This window comes from Danio rerio, chromosome 24 (genome assembly GCF_052040795.2).
Source record: "Danio rerio strain M-AB ecotype USA chromosome 24, GRCz13ab, whole genome shotgun sequence".
Classification (NCBI taxonomy): domain Eukaryota; kingdom Metazoa; phylum Chordata; class Actinopteri; order Cypriniformes; family Danionidae; genus Danio; species Danio rerio.
Genome location: NC_141044.1, coordinates 21055510 through 21077130, shown reverse-complemented (window position 1 = coordinate 21077130; position 21621 = coordinate 21055510). Strand labels below are relative to the sequence as shown.

The following is a 21621-nucleotide window of genomic DNA, read 5'->3' as shown; positions in this document are numbered from 1 at the left end:
TATCCGCTGTGTAAAACAAATGCTGGATAAGTTGGCAGTTCATTCCGCTGTGGCACCCCCTGATTAATAAATGGACTAAGCCCCCCAAAAAATTGAATGAATGTATGGGTCAGTTGTGAACAATTGACATACTTGCAACACAGTGTTTTCCCACACTTAAATCAGCAGAGGTCCTCATCGAGCTCTGATTTGAAAAGCTTCTATTAATGAACCTTTTTTTCGATACAATTGAGCTAAAAATGCAAACAAGGGTTGTTCCAAACGCAGCTTAATTTAAGATTGGTAAGACAGGCAAAGGTTGAACATCGGCATATGCAGTGTAAAAGACAATCCAGAAGTGTAATCTAAAAACGTTCGAGCTTACAGAAGTAACCCTTCGTTCCCCGAGGAGGGGAACGGAAGTGCCATAGAGTGGATTGATTGAATCCACGAAATGGGAGGATTTGGATCAGAAGCCGCTTGTCTGGAGAGTATTGAACGGGCCAATGAATGAAATTAATTGGCAGCGTAAGCTTGCGCAGGTGTGCGGCATCTGCAATTATCTCATCATTTAAGCACACCTGAAGCCAGCAGACGCCATCCTTTTAAGCTGAAGAGACTTTCAAACAGCTAAGGGACAGTCATTATGGCGACGGAGTATGGCACTTCCGTTCCCCTCCTCGGGGAACGAAGGGTTACTTCTGTAACCTCGAACGTTCCCCTTCGGTTGGGGAACTTCAGTGCCATAGAGTGGATTGATTGAATCCACGAAATGGGAGAAGTATGGAAAGCGCCATAATGACTGCACCTTACCAACACCCCCGATGAGAAGATAGTCAAGCAAGCGTGACGCACCCACATCATGGGGGGCGCGGTCCTCCAACGTGTCCCTGGCCCTAATTTATCCTACTTCAACAGAAGTTTTACGGATTTAGATATATTTTTTGGGAAGTCGTGAGCATCTAGATAATTCTAGGAAATACGACAGTACGTTGGGAAGCGTGCAATCCCGATAGGGAGGACGCTGCGGAGGCCATCCGTTACCCAAGGGGGGGGATAGATGGCAGAATTTACATATGGACTAGCCCTAAAAAGGGGGAGTACTCATAGCAAAAGCGTGGTTAGCGGAGAGGGAAGACACGGGTCCGCCCAGGGGGGGGACTTAACCGTGGCGGAATGAGCATATGGGATCGCCTAGTGGGGATCACGCATAGCAGGCACCTATACCCAAAACGCGGGCTGACCAGCGGGCAGACCTACAACGTAGTGGGCCAGCAAGTGACTCCTCCGCTGAGTCAGTGCTGGGGGCCACGGAGGAATCTGCAGGGCTCACCTGATGGGGAACTTTACTGACAGATAAAAAGGCGCACGTACCTCCGTGTTAGGGAGAATGGCGCAGCAAGCGTGTTTCAACACCCTACCGAGTTGTCTCCTCAATCACCAAAGGGTTACCTAATACCCTTGAAGAAACCGGCTCCCCTCGCAGATTGTAAAACCTTGCAAATGTGTTGGGTGTCGCCCAGCCCGCAGCTCTACAGATGTCTGTTAGAGAGGCGCCGCGTGCACGCGCCCAAGAGGATGCAACGCTCCGAGTGGAGTGTGCACGTACTCCCGGGGGACACGGCTGACCTCGACTCGAATAAGCGAGTGAAATGGCATCCACAATCCAGTGGGATAATCTTTGTTTCGATACGGCACTTCCCTGCTGCCGACCGCCATAACAGACAAAGAGCTGCTCAGATGATCTAAAATTCTGAGTACGGTCCACATAAATGCGCAGAGCGCGAACTGGACAAAGTAAAGAAAGGGCTGGGTCTGCCTCCTCCGGGGGCAGCGCTTGCAGGTTCACTACCTGATCTCTAAAGGGGGTGGTAGGAACCTTGGGCACATAACCGGGGCGGGGTCTCAGGATGATGTGAGAGTAATCCGGCCCGAGTTCCAGGCACGAGTCACTGACCGAAAATGCCTCCAGGTCCCCGACCCTCTTGATGGAGGCCAACGCAACCAGCAGAGCTGTCTTCAGGGATAGAAATCGTAGAGATACTGATTCGAGTGGCTCAAAGGGATCGGATCGCAGACTCGTGAGAAAGAGGGCGAGATCCCAAGAGGGCATGAGAGGGGGGCGAGATGGATTAATTTGCCTAGCACCCCTAAGGAACTGGATTACCAGGTTATGCTTTCCCACGGTGCCGCCAGCTACCGCGCTATGATAAGCGGAGATGGCGGCCACGTAAACCTTGAGAGTGGAGGGCGACAGCCTGCTGTCCAACTTCTCTTGAAGGAAAGAGAGCACAACACTAATCTGGCAATTTCGGGGGTCTTCTCTGCGAGAGATGCACCATTCAGTGAATAGACTCCACTTCAGGGCGTAGGCGCGCCTCGTGGAGGGGGCTCTAGCCTGAGTGATGGTATTAACCACCGCAGTCGGTAGGTTACCTAAGTCTTCCTCGCGTCTAGGGACCACACGTGGAGGTTCCAAAGATCGGGGCGAGGGTGCCAGATGGTGCCCTGTCCCTGAGAGAGTAGGTCCTCTCTCAAAGGGATCCGCCAGGGGAGGGCCGTCGCGAGGAGTGAGAGCTCTGATATCCAGGTCCGGTTGGGCCAAAGGGGCGCAACTAGCAGAACCTGTTCCTCGTCCTCCCTGACCTTGCACAGAAACTGCGCGAGCAGGCTCACTGGGGGAAACGCATACTTGCGCATGCCCCGAGGCCAGCTGTGGGCCAGTGCATCCGTGCCGAGAGAGCCCTCGGTCAGGGAAAAAAACAACTGGCAGTGAGCGTTCTCGGGGGAAGCAAACAGATCGATCTGGGCCTCCCCGAATCGCGCCCATATCAGCTGAACAGACTCGGGGTGGAGTCTCCATTCTCCAGGGCGTAACAGCTGTCGTGAGAGCGCATCGGCTGCACGATTGAGCGTGCCTGGAACGTGAATGGTGCGCAGCGATTTCAGCCGCGGGTGACTCCAGAGGAGCAGACGGCGGGCGAGCTGAGACATGCGGCGAGAGCGCATACCCCCCATGCGGTTAATATACGCCGCCGCCGCCGCCATACTGTCCGTCCTGACCAGCACGTGTTGCCGCTCCAGCACCGGTAAAAAGCGGTGGAGAGCGAGGAACACTGCCAACAGTTCTAGGCGATTGATATGCCAATGCAGCTGGGCACCCTTCCACAGGCCCGCAGTCGCATGCCTGCGACACACGGCCCCCCAACCCGTGTTGGAAGCGTCTGTTGAAACAACAATATGGCTGGACGCCTGTCCTAGAGGCACACCGGCCTGTAGGAACGAGGGGTCGTTCCAAGGGCTGAGGGCGCGGCGACACAGCGCAGTAACCGAGACCCGGTGTGTGCCCGCAAGCCATGCGCATCTGGGGACCCGATCGTGAAGCCAGTGCTGAAGTGGTCTCATATGGAGCAACCCGAGCGGCATGACGGCGGCTGCGGATGCCATATGCCCCAGGAGCCTCTGAAAGAACTTCAGTGGGACCACTAGTTTGCTGTCGAGCTCCCTCAGACAGTTCAGCAACAGGCGAGCGTGTTCCTCGGAGAGGTGCGCTACCATGGTGATCGAGTCCAGCTCCATCCCGAGAAAAGAAATCCTCTGCACGGGGGCGAGTTTGCTCTTTTCTCGGTTGACCTGAAGCCCCAGTAGGCGGAGATGCCGAAGCACCTTGTCCCTGTGCACAATCAATTGCTCCCGCGAGTGGGCTAAAATCAGCCAGTCGTCAAGATAATTGAGTATGCGAATGCCCGCGAGCCGAAGGGGCGCTAGGGCACCCTCCGCGAGTTTGGTGAAGACCCGCGGAGACAGAGAGAGCCCGAAGGGGAGGACCTTGTACTGCCACGCTCGACCCTCGAACGCAAACCGCAGAAATTGGCAGTGGCGTGGAAGAATGGAGACATGGAAATACGAGTCCTTCAGGTCTATGGCTGCAAACCAATCCTGAGGACGAACGCATTGGAGAATGCGCCTCTGCGTAAGCATTCTGAACGGCAGCCTGTGCAGACAGCGGTTCAAAACGCGCAGATCTAGGATTGGCCGTGACCCACCGCTCTTTTTGGGTACGATGAAGTATGGGCTGTAAAATCCACTCTCCATCTCGGCTGGAGGAACCGGCTCGATTGCACCCTTCGCCAAGAGGGCAGCAATCTCCTCTGGCAAGACAGGGGCGGACAGGGGGTTGACCCTGGAGAAATACACGCCCGTAAACTTGGGGGGCCGTTTCGTGAACTGAATCGCGTAACCGAGTCTGATTGTGCGTATGAGCCACCGCAAGGGGCTGGCCCGCGCTAACCAGGCAGGCAGAGCCCTCGCTAATGGAGTCATCGCTACAATCGGTGACGTACCAGCGGTGGGGCAGCGCGGAGTGGGTGTGCTGATCCGGGAAGCACGAGGGTCCCGCGGATGAGCTGGAGGAGAGCAATTCGCTCTGGCTCAGCACCCTGACTCCGGAGAGGGGGCTGGAGGGCTGAGGGAAGGGAGACCGTCCCCCCAGCGCTCGTGAGCCACTGGCGAAGCACGTAGAGTCTGCGAGCCGGAAGGCAGCGCGTCCCGGACTGGCAGAACTCGTGCAGTCACATCCGGGGAAGGGAAAAAGTGCTCTTTTACTGATGTTTTGGTGGCACTGAAAAGTACCGTTGTTATCGGGGCCCCGCCCTCCCGCGGGGAAAGAGCAAGTTTCCTCTTCTCCGGATGGCCTGTCTCAGGGACGCTTCGCGGTCCGTTTACCGGACTTAACGGCGCCCTGGGCAGGAGGGGCTGCCTGCTTTCGAGGTGTACGCCGCGCCCGCTTGGCCGGAGGCGCAGGCGGGGGCAGGGCAGCACTCGTTGGCGGGCGCCCTCGGCGAGGAACAGCGGAGGTGGATGGCTCGGCGGGCGGAGCGGGCTTACGGCCACGCCGATAGATGACATTGCCCATCGCATCCGACTGCTCTTTCACCGCCTTGAATTCCTGGGTGAATTCACCGACGGTGTCGCCGAACAGGCCAGCCTGGGATATGGGCAAGTCAAGAAAGCGAACTTTGTCAACATCGCGCATATCGGCCAGGTTTAGCCAGAGGTGGCGTTCCTGAACCACAAGTGTGGACATCGTCCTCCCCAGCGCACACGTGGCGGACTTAGTAGTCCGAAGAGCATAGTCGGTCGCGGTGCGCAGCTCATGTAATAAGCTTGGGTTGGACCCGCCCTCGTGCAGCTCGGCCAGCGCCTGCGCTTGGTAGCGCTGGTAGGTGGCCATCGCGTGCAAAGCAGAAGCAGCCTGGCCCGCAGCCTTATAAGCTCTGGCTCCGAGGGAGGCAGACAACCTACAGGCTTTGGACGGGAGGCGGGGCAAACCCCGCCACGTAGAGGCGCCGCGCGGACAAAGATTGACCGCGATAGCGTGCTCCACTGACGGGATCGCCTCATACCCCCTGGCAGCTCAGCCGGCAAGGCACACGCAGCACGGGCAGAGAAAGGTGCCCTCCAAGACTGCGTGAGCCTACTGTGCACTTCCGGGAAGAAGGGGACGAGAGGCTTCGAAGGCTTCGCCTTCTGGTCCTCTACGTAGCACCCATCTAGTCGGTCCGGCCGCGGAGCTGGGGGATAAACCATCTCAAACCCCACGGCCGAAGCAGCCCGGGAAAGCACGGCTAACATGTCCGCTTCAGGATCCGATTTGACAGCGCTCACCTGCCCGGAGGGGGCGAGCGGGTCCGGATCTTCATCGGACAGTGAAAGCCCAGCCTCCGATGCCGCGGAGGACATCTGATCCCGGGTGTCAGCGAGTGTGAGAGCTACCATCTGGTTAGACGGATCACTCCCACTACCCGAAGCTTGGATGGAGCGCCGTGAGGAGCGAGAGGTCCGCGAGCCCGTGGGCGGCGGATTATCTCCCGCTGAAACCCTCAGATCTGCCCGAGCGCCCGCTGCTTTTTTAGAACAGGAGGCAACTGGGGTGGCTCGCTCTCTTGCGAAAGTTAGCCGCGATCTTAGCTGTGCAACGGTCATGGCATCGCAATGACGACATGAACCGCCCGCGAGCACCGCATTAACATGCTGGAGCCCCAAACATGCAATGCAGTGATCGTGTCCATCATCCGGAGCCAGGAAACCCCCGCATCCAGAAACGCACAGTCGGAGTGCCATCCTGAAAAGGACGTGCTGCACGACTGTGTTGCTCTTTTAGGAAAGTTTGCAACAATACGCACCGCTCTGGAGGACCGGACCCAAAGAACCGCAGGCAAGGGAGAAACCCAGCTCGACCGTCTGCCACCGCGAAGACCCACTCTGGACCGGGAGACACACTCGTTCGCTCTGAAGTGCTGATCAGCAAGAGGAACCCTCATCGACTCACTCAGAAAGGATCTGAAGCGAAAAGGATGGCGTCTGCTGGCTTCAGGTGTGCTTATATGCTGAGATAATTGCAGATGCCGCACACCTGCGCAAGCTTACGCTGCCAATTAATTTCATTCATTTGCCCGTTCAATACTCTCCAGACAAGCGGCTTCTGATCCGAATCCTCCCATTTTGTGGATTCAATCAATCCACTCTATGGCACTGAAGTTCCCCAACCGAAGGGGAACTGGCTAATGGTTGAGACAGATGGCAAGGAAACAAAATACATGAATAAAACAGTCCAAAGGTCAAACACGGAAAACAAGGATGAACACTTACCTAATGAATGCAACATGAAACAATACTCAACAAAGTGTGTGAGAAACTGAAAGGTTTAAATAGTCCAGGTAATCAATTTATGATGAGCTTCCAGCTGTGTGTGTGTGTGCAATCCGGGAGAGAACTGGAACTGGTGTGTATGTGAGATGCATGTCAATTCATTTATTTATTTATTTATTTATTTATTGTGGAAATAGATAGATAGATCCAAATAGATACAGTATAGATAGATGTCAGATAGAACATGTAAGCTTTTTTTTTTTTTTTACATGTGTGAAACCCTGGATATGCATTAATGTTATGAAAAAAAAAACAAAAAAAAAAACTTCTTCAGTTTGGTTCATACACAATACATATATATTTGTAAATATGATTGTCACTACGATAATAAACTAGGCTTCTGAATGAACTAAATGACTTTACATTGTGTGTATAGAACACAATTAAGCACTTTAAAGTGAGCTGACAAACAAATTGAGCCTTAGTGTCTATGTGGCCATGGTGCAGACAATTAGTAAGTAAGACAATTAAAACACGCTGAACTGATGCATTAGCCCTGTCCATTTATCCAGTTTACGCCTGCTGTTTGGAGATCCCTGGAAATACACTCAGGTGTGCTTCTGTAATAGCACTTTTCCATCAGACAGAGGGATTGTGTCACTCCAGCAGAGATTCCGCATATCATTGTTGAAAATCTAGGCAGCCTGTATTGAAACGTTTCAGGAAAAAAAAGCTGTGCTTGCTTTTGTAAATGCAGAAAATGGGATGTAAAGATCTCAAGGTAACAGCTTTTCCAAGCATTCAATTCCACGACAAATGTTACGTTGATAACAGCCAAAATGAACACACCTTCAGAGAATATTACAGATCAGATATTAACATTTCACCCCTGCGGTTTGCTCCTTATTGTGCATTTATAAGGTTGTTCTAGTAATAAAAGCATATGTAATTATGCCATTCGCCACAATGCTTATGCAAGGAGATAGAGTTTCCGCTTCTCGGTCGTTTTAAATCTTGGAGAAACCACCAAGGAAGAGAATGTGTTTTGTGGTAAAGATGATCAGATCTTAGGATTGACTTTATATCACCATCTGTGCAAAGTGGCGTGATTATTCTGTTATGTTAAATAACTTGCGGGGCGCTGCATAAACCAGGGGGAAAACAAATACTTACTTTTTAAATTTTTTTAGTGGAAGAACAATGCAGAACTGGAAGAAATAATTATCTCTCAGACGAGTGTTTGTTCGAGAAAATAGCCCTAAGCTTGAAAAGGCAAGACAGTCTATCAATCTAGACTTGGCAAAGGAAACCATTTAAGGCGTTTTAAATGGTACAGCCTGTGGGCACACAAAACACAGCACTCCTATCCTGCAGCATATGTGCCATAGATAATAATGAGGAGACATTTATAAGCAAACTCAAATAAATATTGCACACTCAGTTGATTTTTTTTTCTTTTCTGGAGAAATAACAATTCTTCAGTTTAATATTTAGTTTATGTCTATGTCTAGTGCTAGTGCTGCCTTTCTAAATTCTGTGCTTGTGGAATAGTAATAATAACAACCACAGATCAATACCACATCTGACTATCATGCAGAAATCATAAACATGACATTTTTCACATTTAAAATAATTATTTTATATAGTTTCATTCAGTCATTCATTTTCTTTTCAGTTTAGTCCCTTTATTAACCAGGGGTCACCACAGCTGAATGAACCGCCAATTTATCCAGCACACGTTTTACGCTGCGGATGCCCTTCCAGCTGCAACCCATCTCTGGATAACATCCATACACACTAATTTACACTCATACACTGCAGACAATTTAGCTTACCCAATTCACCTACACCACATGTCTTTGGACTGTGGGGGAAACCGGAGTACCCGGAGGAAACCCACACAAATGAGGTGAGAACATGTAAACGCCACACAAAAACGCCAACTGATCAAGCCGAGGCTCGAACCAGCGACTTTCTTGCTGTGAGGTGACAGCACTACCTACTGTCGTCCAAATGAATAATACGATTCAAAGAATTCTGCTATCCTCAATGCAATGCAAGAGTTACATTAAGGAGGTGCGCAACAACTTTCATTTCCTGATTCCCGCTTTTATATGTAGCTAATATTAACAGGTGGAGTTTACTGGAATTTGTCACTTGTCAATCATTCTCCAGTCCTCCATACGCCGCACCCATATATACGTCTTCTTTTTCTACCAATTTTCTGCACAACGTCAAAAGCAAATAACTTCTCAGCAACTTCTGTGCTTACAGGAAGTTTCGCTGCAGAGCTCAAGTCAATTTTAGACGGTCAGGCCTTTGCATTTCTATCAGCTTTGTCCACTTCTGCAAAAATGCTTCATTAGAATGCAAAACATATCCCCCGATTTCCCCCACAGCAAAAGACATGTGGTGCAGGTGAATTGGGTATAAGCTAAATTGTCCTTAGTTTATGAGTGTGAATGAGTGTGTGCGAATGTTTCCCAGACATGGGTTGCTGCTGGAAGGGCATGCGCTGCGTAAAAAAATGTTGGATATGTTGGTGGTTCATTCCGCTGTGGCAACCCCAAATTAATAAAGGGACTAAGCCGACAAGATAAGGAATGAATGGATGAATGAATGAATAAAAGAATGAATGAATGAATTAATTAATTAATAATACTTTATTATTATTTGGTGTTAATAGATTAATTGGCCACTGTCAGGGATTTATTTGGTTTGCTTTTCTGCTAATGCTCAGTGATGCATTACTCTACATTTGTGCAGGATTATATTTATTCCATTCATCCATTTAAGCCTAATTAACATTTAATGACCAGGAGAATGATTAGCTGGGCACATTTAATAGTTTAATATCTACACTCTAAAGCCACTCTTCCAATGTTCACACCACAACTATCATATATCTATTCTAATGGGGCTTTCTGATTTAATGTGGCCCTGGGCCTCTAATGTTAAATTTAGGCTTAGGCAAAAACCACTGCCAGTGTCAACAATAATATGTGATAAGTAGTTTCCATGACTGAACTATTTAACTATTGAACTATTTAACATTTTACTTAGGTGAAAACAAGTATTTAATATGCATTATCATAAATATAAATATGTATTATTAATACATGTTTTTTAAGCACTATTTGGTGTAACTATTATGCATGAGCGTGTACAAGAGTCCAGAGTATCTGCTCTCAGGCAGAAAAAACATCATCTTAGTTGCACTTAGAAGTACTTGTTCAATGAGCTCTTGAATGCATATATTGATTGATACAGAAAGATTCATTTTGATATTCTGATGAGGATTCTGAAGGACTCTATAATTTATACAGTTCTCCAGCACTTTTCACCTTCCCTTCGCTGCTTAAGTATCCCCCGATAGGCTTTATGCCCCATGGATTTCTTCATTTTCTTTTTTTTCCTGTAAGATGTTTGCACAAATGATGTTCGCCCCCACTTCAGCCTACATATAAAAATCTCATCCACTTTCCTACATTGAGTCATTTTCAGACTTTAGGACTGGACAGAACTTTTATTTTAATTGACATGTTCTGTAGGCGTCATTTTTTTCTCTTTTTCATGTTTCGATCAAACCATCAATATGCTATCTTAGTTTACAAATTAAACAAATGACCGCTTGTTTCTTTCTTAAGTGATATCTGATGTAAATCATGTGTTGTGTTTTCTTATACACCCTAGAAGTATGTTTTCTTTTCGTAAATATACCAAGTGCATGCTACTTTCTCATTAACGGACTGTTCTGCTGCTTACATGCCCTTTCAATCAATGTATCACGTCTTGCATTTATTTTATAATATATAAGAAAGTTATATATACTGTAAGTTATATAAGAATATAAGTTCTTACCATTTTGGAAAATCCAATTTTTTTAGTCTCTTAACTGTGGTAGACCAGGGAGAGGGTACTATGTCAGTATAGGTGACCATGGGTCAAGTTGGACACCCATGACATGTGGAGTCCCATAAGACTCGATTCTGGCACCTCTCTTGTTCAACTTTTGTATGCTCCCTCTGAGCCAAATAATGAGAAATAACCAAACTTCCTACCACAGCTATGCTGATGACACTTAGAACTACTTAGCCTTACTGCCAAATGACTGCAGCCCCATTGACACCCTCTGCCAATGCATTGATGAAATGAACAGTTGGATATGCCAAAACTTGGAGAGCATGAGACTTATTTTATTTCCTAAATCCAAATAACACAACAACATCCAAAAGTTCAACAAGGATGTATTCTAGGTGAGTCAAAGAAACATCTAACATCTCCTAATCTTACTTAATTGCAATTGTTATGTAAACAATTTGGCACATGTAGGTTAAATAGATAGCACTAGCACGTTAGCTAGCTCATGCTAACACTATTCAAAGTTATTTGCTACTAGAAGAGTGATTAAAGTAATGGATTAAATCCTAATTAACCGCGTTGATCCGGGCTTATTGACATCTGTGATATATGAAAAATGACATCTGTGCAATATGAGACTATTTGTTTGTACAAGATAGCAATAATAGTTTAGAGGATCGGGCACAGAAGAGTCACTTATGCATTCAAAACATATATTTAAAAAAGTGTTTTTGCTAATGAAAAATAACAGAATACATGACATTAATATTTTAACTGGGTTAAAAAATTATTAATCTTTCAACCCCCTTTTTGCCTTAAAAACCTCTCACATTCACCATGTTTGTAGTCTTTTAACATTTTTCCAGTGCTTAGTTTTAATCAATTCCAAATCGCACACATGCTGTGGTCAACAAAAACTGAATGAATCTGCATTTTGAATTTCTACTAGAAATAGCTGACCATCTGGAATATTCATTTAAACATATTGCAATTTGGGATACACACTCTTTTCTTTCAAATACTATCTAGAGTGGATAGCAAGCAAAATTGGGGACACAGCTGTAGAAATTCCACTGGTCTTAATATCCAGAGGAATGACCCTGTGAAGTGTGTGCCTGTGACTGAACCGACCTCTCTGTTTTTAATGAATGCGCCACATCTGTTCAAGCAGAAGCGGAACTTTCATGAACTTAAAACGACATGATGCCATGCTCCAGAAGTCATTGATAGTCAAGACAGTGATCATGTAATTAGGGATGTCTAAGGACTGATGGTCTTGTGATTTCAGAGTGTCACCAGACATGTCTTGAGTGGACTGTACATTAAAAGACGTGTATATATCAGACTGTATAGAGGTCAGAAGAAGAATAAGCTATAAAATGGAATCTCTTTTGTCTTGCACAAAAGCATGGCTATGCTCAGGAAAGCATGCAAATGTATTACTTAAACAGTTGCTGCAGTACTGTAGAATGTATAGCGTGTAATAACATGCATTATGCATCACTGAGTCTCACTGAAGTCACATTTTATATATTTATACAGAAATCATGTAAAATAGGCTACCAGAAACTGTTTAAAAAAGATGAACATTGATTTTAGTTCCCCTCTCTTTACAAAGAAAATACACGTTTACAGTTAGGGTTGTTAGAACAGAAAAATGAATGAAATCATTAATGTAAAACATAAAGTAGTTTCAATTTCACTATAAACATAATGCCTTAATTCAGCCGCCTCTAATGTTATCATTCTATTGGATGGGTGTTATCAGTTATCACCTGATAGATATAGGCCAGTAGGAGTCTTCTGCACCTACTGGTAGGCTCAGAAGGCTGTATCATCCATGCATTAATTAATCAGCAATAGATCTTATATGAGTTAATGGGAATTAATTTAATCATCTATTAAATTTGTTATTAATTATATTTTATTAAAGGGGAAATGAAGCACTCAGTCTACATTTCAAGTTTTCATTGTAAGTTTACATCATTTTTAGGGATGGACAGATCCCGATACTTAGATCGGATATCGATTCAATACCACATATTTTTGCTGGATTGGGTATCGGCCAGCTGGCACCAATACAAATCCAATCTTGCATGTGCGCTATATTCAGTGTAATATATGCCAACAAAAGCCACAAAGGTAGCCTATTAAAAGGCATGTGTCATGTAGGCCTACTATATCCCAAATGTTCTGAAGCCATTCTATAACTTAATATGAAGCACTGTTAAATATTCACGTTGTTAAATTCATCTTCAGTTCAGGGATTCCCAACTCTGCACCTGTCAATCATTCTCCATTTATTCATTATTCAAACTGTGTTGCATTCATGACAACACAAAAAACTCCCCAAGACTATTTTGTTTCTGTTAGTTTTAATAATCAGTGGAGAAATGCATTTAGCTCTGCATTAAACGGATTAATTTTGACCTGTAACATGAGGTTCATTGCTGTTTCTACATCATGTTGCGCTGTGTCTGTTAGACCAGCAGATCGCATTCGCAACACTAGAGTAGAGAGGGTTAGGCTATTACCTGTTCTTAACACACAAAGTAGGCCTACCTGAAAGTTTAGATAAGAAAAGGATCAACAATACAATGGACAGATCCTCAACGCACTGAATTTTTCCCTTTGTGCTGCTCAGTTTTGAAAATGTCCGCAGATACCGGGTCCGGAGGGCTGCGCGCTGTGTCTCAGTGATACATCAAGGACTGCATCAAGCACACCGGCTGCGCACAAGCGACGTGCGCTGCTCTGTAAAATTAATTTGACAAAGAGCTTATGGTCTCTCTTCTTTCCGACTATGTTTATTCTTTCGAGGTAAATATGTTTTGTGCTTCTAGTACAGTATTTTGTAAGCATGGCTCATATGAATTGGGATGAACAGAAAATTATTTAATCTAATATAGGCTTCTCTGAAACTGTGAATATTTCGCTGTCATTTTATTTATAATAATATTTTATTTAACAGACCTTTTTGTTGTTTGTGCGCAGAAGCATAGCGGACTTGTTTTTAACTTCACCTCAAATATTCTTGTTTATTTTGTGGATAACTGACCAACAAAAATACACTGAAAACACCAACAAATTATACCAAAGAAAATTTGTTTCAAAAAGTTAATTTTTCAGACAAAAAATATTTTTATCAGACATGCCTTCAGTTTCTCCATCGCAATAACATCATTTAGTCGGCTTCAAACCTGCAAGAAAATATCAGGCCTTGCTGAAAGGCAGGTTATTTTACCAATAGTTAGGGTCAATAGTGGTAGCCTAGCACAGATTTCAAAGAAAAAATGTCAGATAGAACCTTATAATTCCAAGGTGAGGACAAAACTTCATACTTCACTAAGTCACATCTTTGTGGATTATGTCAAGACATACTCCCTTTTCAAGTCGATCAATGTGATCTCTCAACATGTATGAAGGATGTAAAAACCTGCCGTGTGAAAAACCGCACCAATCTTAGTTTAGTTTGAACACGAAAAGAGGTGAGTAGCTGTAGTAGTAAAAAGTTAAAATACCCATTCCCAGTACATCAGTACCGGACCTTGTTGAAACCATGTTTGAAACCTAGACAGGCAGTCAGGCAGCATAATACAGAGAGTGGACTAAAGTGCATCAAATGATCAGTTATTAAAAGGGAAAAAAGAAAAATATGTATATATTTATATTTAAACATGCTGGTATTTGCACCAGCTCCACACCCACAACTTTATGCATTGGGTAAAATAACTGTATCTGTTCAAGCTGAGGGAACGGAACCAACCCTGTGATGTTGGACACAGCAATATTCCAAAATGGCGGCACCCTAGGTCTAAAATCTATAGTAAAACATGCAGTTTTCTGCTAAATGGTAACATTAATGGAATTTGTTATATGTATTTTCATTAAAGTAGAAATAAATTTACAAAATCATGCAAACTTGAGTGTTTCATTTCCCCTGTAACATCTATCCCTACCCCAACCCTAAAACCAATCTTCACAGTAATGTAAAAACAGATCTGGATCTGGAGTCTTGTCAATTAGTATAGCTGATTAACCATGTGGATGGATAATAACAGCCCTCTGTGCCTACCAGTGGACACAGAAGGCCCTTACTGGTCCATATCTATTAGCTGATAACCACTGATAATGCACAAGCAATCGAGTGAAAACATTCAAAGCAGGTGCTTTATTAATGCATTACTTAAACTAGCCGAAAGTATGAAATGTGCTCCATTATGTGTTGTGCTTTATGTAAATGTTGTTCTTAAAATAATTGCATATTAAGAGGGTTTTTACATCTAAAATATAAAAACAAAATAATAATTATGTGTGTGTATGTATGTATGTATGTATGTATGTATGTATGTATGTATATATATATATATATATATATATATATATATATATATATATATATATATATATATATATATATATATATTTTTTTTTTTTTTTTTTTTTTTTTTTTGCTGTTTTAGATGTAAAACCCTCTTCTTTGCATTGACTGAAAAATCACAACAGCATGAGTTTATTAACATATGCATTGAATTTTCAATCGTGAGTGTATTATTGTTATTCAGAGCACAGCTCATATTCATAATTTCAGATATAATGGTTTTCTTTATTTACACACTTGTTATTGCTTTATATCTAATTGTATGAATAATAGACTACCTCTCACTGCTCTCTTGCCACTAAAATGCAATTTCATACATTTTTAATCAAGTGCATTTAATCTCAATCACAGACAGCTTACATTGAGCCACTTGCAGCAGATGGATATTTTTAGATCGCAGCTTTATTTATTCGATCGGTTGAGTCAAGAGAAGTGACATTTAATTTTTGACCTACAAGGCCACTATAATGTTTAACATTTAATACAGGCTTCACAACTTCAGAGTAGCTTTTCACCAAATCATTATCATGTCAATCTCCTTTCTCATTCTCTCTCCTGTATTTGACCAAGCCATTTGGAAATGTGATTTGCAAAGAAAAAAGGGAACTCTGTTGAACTCTATTGTTCATTTTAGTGAATTGTGAGAATTAAGTCTTTTGAATAGTTCTTAGTGCCTTTGAGTCGGAAATGGCTTTTCAGAATGAAAAACATCTTTCTTTTTCTCCATTACATTTTACAGCACAAAGGCTCAAAATGCATTTGGAATCTAAAAACACGGTTTAAATAATATTCAAAGAAATATTTCACCCAAAAATGTTTAAGTCATCTTCTATGATGACATTTTTTTCTGTCAGGCGAACACAGTAAAATAGTTTGACATGTTATCCATGTTGTATAATGGTGTTGGGTAGTGGCCTTTTATTGAAGCTTTCAAAACTGAATACATCTTCATAACTCAAATCCATATACCACAGGTGTCAAACTCAGTTCCAAAAGGGCCGCAGCTCTGCACAGTTTAGTTCCAACCCTAATGAAACACAACTGATCAAACTAATTGAGTCCTTCAGGCTTGTTTGAAACCTACAGGGAAGTGTGTTGGAGCAGGGTTGGAACTAAACTGTGCAGGGCTTCGGCCCTCCAGGAATTGAGTTTGACACCCCTGCCATATACCATCCTGGGGGATTATCACGTCTTATTAAGCAGATCAGTGTCCTTTTGTTGGAAAAACATTTCAATTTTTTAAGTTATAAACTCAAATCACTGACTTCTGGCAGCTGTTTACCACAATGTAAAATAAATAAAGTATATAACATTATTCAGTAACACCAAGCCAACTAGTTTACTTGTTGTTATTTATTTATTTTTTTATTTTTTTGAGGTAAAAAAAAAAAGTGTTGTAAGATGTTTTTGCGAGAACACAGCTATTCCTGGAGCTTCTGCTATGAATGCAACTTACATCATGCCTCATACGTTAAGTCAGTGGTCAGCCGCAGAAGTTGTCGAGAATGCACATTCAGTAGATGATGGAAGTCAGTGATTTGAGCTACTAAACTTTTTTTTGTTACAAAAACATCGATCCAGCTTGAAATAAATGTGCTAACCCCCTGGTGGTTGCACAGTAAAATAATTAAATAAAAACAGTCAGCAAAAAAAATAAAAATGTTGCCAATTTCCTTTTTGAGTTGAGTTTTTTCTACTTGAAGAGTTCACACTTAGCTGATGATTGATAATAAAGCTTGTTTGGTATGCTGTCCTGGGAGAAAGCCCTGCACTTATAAAATCCTTAAGCCCTGGGCTCCCTCCCATTAGCAAGGCAAGAAGGGAGTTTGAGCTCAGGTAGATCTCGATGATCTCCCCCGACCTGTTAATGACTAATGACAGATTATAGGGATAGCTATACTGCTTATTAAACGCTTGTATGTACTGCCAATTTGGTTTGGTAAAATTACTTACATCGCATGTTTTTGGACTGCGGGAGGAAACTGGGGAATCTGGGTGAAACTCACATGAGTACGGGTAGAACATGCAAACTCTGTACAGAAATGTTGACTGGCACAGTAAGGACTTTTAACCAGTGACATTGCTGTGAGGCAACAGTGCTAATCACTGGGATCTAATCACCCAATCCAAAAAAGAAAAAGCGAGGAGGGGATTGGGGATTCTTCAAGATGAAGATACTGAGGTAAGAACCTGGGGCCTCATGTACAAAGACTTGCATTGAAATCATACTAAAACATTGCGTACGCACAAAGCTGTAAATGTGCTCAATCACATGCATATTCTCTTTGTACATCCGAATGAACGTGAAACTGAGTGCACGTGCACGAGCGCAAAACCCCTCCCTCCTCCCCCGTATGAATATGCTAATTACTATACTTTGGCATAACCCAACGAAAAAGAAATGGCAAAAGCAAGCAAAAAGAGAAACTTTGAACATAATGTGATTTGGAGGTGCTGCTTTCGGCGGTAGACCAGGAGAAAAACAGTGTTATTTGCAAGTTTGTCCTCCGGAATTAATAACAAAAAAATAGAGTGGGAGAGTTTAGGTGATGCGGTTAACAAAATTGAGTCTGAACATTGCACTGAGTGAATTATAAAACAAATAGTGCGATGTAAAGCTCTAAAATGTTGCGTTGTCTTTAACAGCATGAGTGGCGTAGCTCGTAAAATGCATAATATCATGTTTTGACACGTTCAAGCATAAACTCGCTTCGAATCCGGCATCTAATGAAGTCATTTTTCTTTTTTCCCCCGCTACATATTAGATTTTGCCTATACTCTTCATCTCAAGGAAGACAAGTAGAAATCATTAATAAGTCTGTGCATCATATTTTATTTGCACATTTATTGAATGGAAATGTTTCTGATTCACGGATGCAAATTTGTCTTCAGATAGTGCCTTTATAGCAATGTGTGTGCAGTAGATCACTGCGATTACATTGGGAAAAACGGCGATCGCTGCAAATTGCGCTTAACTGGATGGTATGGAAACCTTATATACCTGCTAGACATGCGGATGCACTCGTCTCATACAGCTGCCATTGCACGGCTCAAAGACACTTTGTGGAGTGCAATTAAACACAACTGCCTCTAGGAGTCGCCAATGGAAATAAAACAGACACACACAAGAAATGTGCATACGCCAGGCATGAAGTTGGCGTGGACCTGCGCACATTCCCACGTTCATTTCATCGTTAGTAAATCCAAACGTGAGCATGAAACCTGGCGTACGCAAAGTTTTTGTGCGTACGCAGCTTTGATACATGAGGCCCCTGGTTATTTATAGTGACTTTGGAATAGTCTGATTGGTGAATTATATGTTAGCTAATGCAGGACTAGCCATGGACAATCATAAGCATGTGATGCTCTGGAAATTAGTTTAGAAATAAACTTCACTTTGTGGATAAAAATTATACTGATTTAAAATAAGCAGTTAGTGATTTTTTTTAAGTTTGTATTTTCATTTTTGAAAAAAAGTTTTTAAAGAAAATGTGTAACATGCAAACGAAAAATATTTTTTGATTTTACTTAAAAATTATATACAATAAAGTAGTCTCAGGGATAATCAACAGACTGCCTTTCGTTAAAGGAATTTACATGACACCTCTGCAAAGAACTGCCCAGGTGGTCTTTGCAAAGTGCTTTTAAAATCCTTTAATGCACATCATGCAATTGACTTTCCCACTTGTTCCGTTGTCATTTGATAAGTTCTAGACAAGTTAAAACTAGTTTTGCTCTTTGCAGCACAATATTTGACCAATTTTTCACCAGTAATGATATGTTAGTACTATTAGTCCCTGCATCGAATCAGCAGCCACAGCAGTCAAAGATGGAGAGCACATGTGCAAGAGAGAGATTGTGTGTGCGAGTGTTAATGACACAGGAATATCTAATAGCTCTTATTGACCCTATTCAGAGCATGTAAATAGGCTAAGGTATTTTTTTGTGATTGTTTTAGAACTTTTGATTTATCTGCCTATGGACAAATTACTAAAAAATAATCAGTAGAAGTAAACAGTCAAACTACTTGCTGTACATTGTGCTTGCTGTGTACAATACAATGAAAAAATTGAAGTTTGCAACATAAAGCAGAATAATGAGCTGTGTTTTATGGAAATGAATGAGGCTGAAAGATTTGAGCCAGTATGGTTCAAATGGCTATGTCCAATTGTAACCGAAAAGATAATTAATAGTGTCAATAATGTGTTAAATACCTGTTTCAAATAATTTTTGAGCATATTTGTGAATTGGTTAATGCCCATCTGCTCCGTGGTGAAGCACATGTTGGTATCCTCAATGTTACACAGAGGATTGAAAGCTCTGTTAATGGTCACAGAGTTACTGTAACTACTTCTAAAGGTTGAGGGAAGCACGTTTATTTAGAAATGTGATGTCAAACTGAAAACTGACTGTAACTACCAGTGCATCAAACTATTTTATTTCGCATCAAACTATTTTATTTCCTTCCAACCAATCAAAATCAAGTATTTTAACAGACCTTAAAATAAGGGCTGATAATTTGTTATATATTGTAAATATATTCTCTTAAGCTTTCTCACTGAGTCTCTAATGGTTAAACCAATTTGAGGCAGAGTTGTGTGATTCTGGCAGTTTAGCTCAGAGTTTGATCAAGCATTTTCTCTAAAAGCCATAAATAAGGTATAAATATGAGAAAGAAAAAAAAAACTGAGTTTATCAGCTCCATGTGGCTTGCGGAGGATTTGAAACAGCGAGCATCTATTTAAAGTGTCATTCTGAAATCTCACAGATCAGTCCGTCAGAGTCAACCGCAATTTTTTGTGAGCATTTTCTGAAGTTCTGTGTTAGAAAATTTGAGTCCAGAACATTTAGCAGATGCTCTTATCCACAATGATGAAAGTGCTTTAGCATCACATATGAGATTGTTGTGATCAACAGATGGCGAGTATATCATTTGGAATGATATCGGCCTTGGAAAATAAAAGTGCTTCCTGTACCAAAAAACAAACAAGAAATCTGACACAGATACAACAAACGTGCAAATAAACAAGCCATGTCTTGTTTTTAAAATAATAATAATAATAATAATAATAATAATAATAATAATAATAATAATTATGATTATTTTTATTATTAATATTATTATTATTATTATTATTATTATTATTATTATTATTATTATTTTATGACAAGTTAAATTAAATTGATAAAAATTAAAAAAACATTCATTAAACCTTAATAAAAATGACATTCAATTTTATGTCTCATTTAAGCAGTTTCTTTGAACCTCTTTTTGATTGTGAATGAATGCTGAATAAAAGTATTGTTAAAAATTGTTGGTAAATAAATGTTACATTTATTTTTAAGCACTTTAAGCAATCTGTTCCTGTGTAAACATAATACAGAACTGCAAATAAACAATCCAGGCTGTTACTGTATGTATTTAATTATAATATCTTCATTTTGTATTTTTAAACCCTTTTCAGCATTTTAAATACCTTCTTTTTTACTCTAACTGAGTAATATTTTACATCAACTAGATTTAATAAACTTTGTAACAAGTGTTTAAATGTTATTTGAATTAACAGGCACTGAATTTTGAATGAGTTCAGAATTTTTATTAAAACAAGTATTACATTAAATGTTAAAATTGAGTTTTATATTATTATGAGTTAAGAGTTAAGTTATGAATTCTACTTTTAACCATGCTTTATGAACAATGACTTTGTGAATAAGCTTTGATTTTTAAAGTCCAGTAGTGTGATCATTTATAGTGACAAGTTAAGATTAAAAAGTTTCTTTAAATGTAGTTTTAAAAGTTTTTAAACCAATTTCATCATTTTAATGATCTTCATTTTCACTCTACATGGGTTCCTTCTCATTCTAAATGAGAAAAAGTTTTAAGAAAATTATTGGTACAAGTTAAATGTTCTAGTTCCTAAATTTTGAAAAATTATAAAGTATCATTTTAAATGAAGCATTTTTACATACTGAATGATTTCCAAAAGCTTATTGACGGAAATAGACTAAATTAACTGAGTTTCCCATCAAGTTGTTAATTGCATAAAAAGTTATAAATACTACTGTGGACTTTTTACATCCATGTACCTGTTACAAATTAAATGTTTTAAAGAAAGTTATTACTAACTAGTTATATGAATCATATTGTGCAATGCTATCGCCATTTAATGCCAAGTTCAGACTGCATGAGTTTCAAAGTAATCATGTCACAGATTTTTTCACACTGCATGGCTCTCTGGGCTAGTGCCTGAACATTTTCTTCTTTTTTCTTTTTTGACCTGGATGACACATTAAACAGACACGGGTGCGCCTGCTAAATTTACACTAGTTTTTCCTTCATTTCTTGGGTCCAAATAAACTGAAAACGAGAGCTTTTAACTTCTCCCCCATCATACCTCTGGTCTGCAGGCACCCATACTAAGGGATGCTGCTCTCTCATTGGCTGTAGGCAATCGCCGATGTTATTTCCAGACAAAACTCATTTTACATGACATGATTAGTCTGCCAAATATCTCAAAGGCATTGGCGAGTCATAGGCGATTATTTTAGATAACGTCTTTGATAGATCACACTGTGTGATTGTTACTCGTGTGAACGAGCACCAATTTTCCTGTGATTTCAGGCATTTGTCAGCGATTTCTCAAAATCTGTCGACGAGTCAATATCAAAGCTAAAATCATGCAGTCTTAACTCGGCATAACATAGAAGTTTTAGTAAAGTCCAGATTTCAGAGTTGAAGTTCAGTTCAG

General features: G+C 41.7%; 1 protein-coding gene and 1 long non-coding RNA gene across 5 annotated transcripts in view; both read left to right on the top strand.

Moving 5' to 3' along the window:
* cntnap2a (contactin associated protein 2a) overlaps positions 1-21621 on the top strand; it is a 743992-nt gene that overhangs the window by 194945 nt on the left and 527426 nt on the right.
* Positions 13675-19872, top strand: LOC147838020 (uncharacterized). Its single transcript, XR_015524886.1, has 3 exons — positions 13675-14736; positions 14955-18656; positions 18891-19872. It is a non-coding gene; the product is annotated as an uncharacterized LOC147838020 (long non-coding RNA).